Below are 3,907 nucleotides of genomic sequence, written 5' to 3'. Positions count from 1 at the left end.
GAACCCGGGAGGCGGAGCTTGCAGTGAGCTGAGATCCGGCCACTGCACTCCAGCCTGGGCGACAGAGCGAGACTCCTTCTCAAAAAAAAAAAAAACAATTGGCAGTGATTTCAACAGAAAATTCAAATAAGTATATACATAAACAATAAACATTAAAAAAATACAAAAACCTGTAGACCTGAGTGTGCACTATTCTAGGGACAACAGACCCCTTGGGGTCAAGGGGTGGGAGTTGGGCCAGTGAGAGGTGCACTTTAAATTTGATTTTTGGTGAGTGGGCTCAGGCAGAAGCTCAGGTGTTGGCCTTGGGACAGGCGAGCTGGAGAGAAGGAAAGTAACATGCCCTGAACTACTGTAAGCAAATGCACTCTGTATTTCATCTGCTTTTACCCTAACAACATTTAACCAGTCATTCTGATAATTATTCAAGTCAGGAAACTAAGTTTAAGGAGAGTTTATGTAATTCAGAGAGAAAACTTTTTAATCTCCTGATCAGCAGCTAACTTTGGAATTACTTAAGGTTTTTTTTCGGTTGTTATTTTCATTTTGTCTTGATGCCTCCAGAACTCTGAGTGCTCTAATCTCCTTCAACGCTGGCAGTATCTGCTCCACAGGTGGTTTTTAATGTTTTTTTCTTTTTAAATATGACCTCTATAATGTTTAGGTCCCATTAATAAAATTTAAAACACTTTCCAAAGGGAAAAAAAAAAAACACTAAAGACTGTATTAAAACAAGGGAGAAAAGATTTGTAAACCACATCTCAGATACTGGGTTAGTAGCCATGATTTGTGAAACATACTTGGTAACAAAACAATTGGCAATGATTTCAACAGAAAATTTAAATAAGTATATACATAAATAATAAACATTAAAAAATACAAAAACCTGCAGCCATAAAAAGGAATGAGATTATGTCCTTTGCAGGAACATGGATGAAGCTGGAAGCCATCATCCTCAGCAAACTAACACAGGAACAGGAAACCAAACACCACATGTTCTCACTCATAAGTGGGAGCTGAACACTGAGAACACATGGACAGAGAGAGGAACATCACACACCAGGGCTTGTTGGGGGTGGGGGTGAGGGGAGGGAACTTAGAGGACGGGTCAATAGGTGCAGCAAACCACTGTGGCACACGTATACCTATGTAACAAACCTGCACGTTCTGCACATGTATCCCATTTTTTTAGAAGAAATAAAATAAATACAAAAACCACAAGAACTAACAAGACGCAAATGTTTTTAAATCCTGAGAATTTATAATGACAAGATGCAAAAAATGAGGACTATGATTGTACTTTTGGAGAAGACTGTATGTGAAGGTGAATGTGTTGATGTGCACCTCACCTACAGGGGCACTTCTGGAGAGTGTGCACTATTCTAGGGACAACAGACCCCTTGGGGTCAAGGGGTGGGAGTTGGGCCAGTGAGAGGTGCAGTTTAAATTGGACTTGTGAATATACTCTTATATAGTTTTTGAAGTTTCATATTTGAGAATAAAAGTATTTTAGTGAATATTTGCACAGTTTTTAAAAATTTAACTGGCAAGTAAAGAATTGGCAATGATCTATTCATTTGTCATAAAATATGTCGGATTATGTTTTAATTAGATCTGTTTGGATTTAAATTTTATGCCCCAAGGACTTAAAACATATATATATTTAAAAAGCATGTCAGTTTTTTAAAACCTTTGTGGAAAAGGACAAAGTTCAAACATTTTATTACAAACTAAGATTAAAATATAAAGCTATTATAATTAATAATGAACACTGGAAACTCAGAAGGGGGAGGTGGGAGTAAGGGAGGGAAGGGAGTAAGAGATGAAAAATCACCTACTGGGTACAATGTAAACTATTTTGGGTGAAGGGTACACTGAAAGTCCAGACTTCACCACTGTACAATTGATCCTTATAACCAAAACCACTTGTACTCCTGAAGCTATTCAAAGAAAAAAATTAAAAATTGAGATATAAAAAAACAAGCTATTGTAATTAAGAGAATGTAGAATTGGTGTAAGGATAGAAAAAAACAGGCCAATGGACTTAATAGAGTCAAGAAATAGACCCAATCCATATGTGCTCATTTTCACTTATGACACAGGTGACAGTGCAGTGAAGGGAGAAGGATGATATTTTAAGTATGCTAGCTGAATTAGATACGTACAAAAATTGATTTCAGATAGATTGTCAGTCTAAATGCAAAAGTAAAAGAATAACCTATAACAGTGTAGGAAAATATTTTTATGTAGTTGGGGTGGCAAATAATCACTAGACAAAAAACTTAATCCCAAAGGAAAAAAATAATAAATTGAGCTACATTATAATTAAAGACTCTGTCTTTCAAAACATACTCTTAAGAAAGAAAATATTGAAATACAGAGTGAAAGATTTTATATATACAGTGATTTGATTTTTTGGAAACAAGAAGAAAAGTAGAAAATGAGCAAAAGAAGTAAACAGGCACTTTACAATATAAGAATCCCATATGACAACTGCATGTATAAAAAGGTGCTTAACGTTTTTAGTTTTTAGGACAATGCAAATTAAACTTGTCATGAGATACTACAGTAACCCCATGAGCTGAAAAGAAAAGAATAAGGGGCAAGTAGAACCATTATGTACTATTACTGAAAGTAAATTGGTGAAAACACTTTGGGAAATCATTTGGCAATATCTACTAAAGCTAACTATATGCATACCTATGAGCCAGCAATTCCAATCTTTGATATACTCAACAGAATCGTGTACATATATCCACTAAAGACAGCCACAGATCTGTATGTAGTAGTACTATAATATTAGTCAAACTGTGGGCATAACCCAAATATCATCCAACAGATAACTTGCAGTATTCATAAAATGAAATACTCTACCACAATTAGAATGCTCATTTTAATGTTGCCATATGCAAAATCATGGATATATCTCACAAGGATGATAATAAGCAAAAGAAAGCAGAAACAAAAAAGTATAATTTCAGGTATATAAAATATGAAAAGTTCATAAACAGGCAAATCTCTAGTGTTAGAAGTTAATGTAGTTTACTTTTGGGGGAATAATGACTTGTAAGGTCATAAAGGAAGCTCCTGAAGTGAAGATAATGTTCTATTTCTTTCCCTTTTTTACTAATAAATTCTGCTTTTATTATTAAAAGGAGTTCTTGTAAGCATAAGTGTCTCTTCAATGATATAAAATTTCCCCTTCTTTAAGATTAACTATAAAACATTAATTAAAATATTCAAGGCAATAAAGTTAAATTCTAATGCCTGGCTGGGCGCAGTGGCTCACACCTGGAATCCCAGCACTTTGGGAGGCTGAGGTGGGTGGATCACATGAGGCCAGGAGTTCAAGACCAGCCTGGCCAACATGGTGAAACCCCATCTCTACTGAAAATACAGTAATTAGCCAGGTGTGGTGGCGCATGCCTATAATCCCAGGTACTCAGTACACTGAGGCACGAGAATCGCTTGAACCTGGGAGGTGGAGGTTGCAGTGAGCTGAGACTGCACCACTGCACTCTAGCCTGGACATCACAGCGAGACTCTGTCCAAAAAAAAAAAAAAGAAATAAAAGAAAAAAATTCTGATGCCTTTCTGTAGTCAATGAAATGGACCTGAAAGAAAGAGCCATAGTGAATTTTTAAAAATAATGTACCCAAACTTTGAAAAAAATGTTGCTGTTTTCTAAAAAATAAGTTAGTTGAGATGTTTCTTCATTATAGGAGGCAGAATGTTCTTCTCTTTTAAATTTCAGTTTTTGTTTTAGATCCGGGGGTACACGTGCAGGTTTGTTACATAGGTATATTGGGGGATGCTAAGGTTTGGGATATGAATGATCTCATCACCTAGGTAGTGAGCATAGTACCCAATAGTTTTTTTTTTTTTTATTATTATACTTTAAGTTCTA

Source organism: Colobus angolensis, unplaced genomic scaffold (assembly GCF_000951035.1).
Source record: "Colobus angolensis palliatus isolate OR3802 unplaced genomic scaffold, Cang.pa_1.0 Scaffold382, whole genome shotgun sequence".
In the NCBI taxonomy this organism is placed as follows: Eukaryota; Metazoa; Chordata; class Mammalia; order Primates; family Cercopithecidae; genus Colobus; species Colobus angolensis.
The sequence above is the reverse complement of the archived record's forward strand: the minus strand, read 5'-3'. Positions refer to the sequence as shown.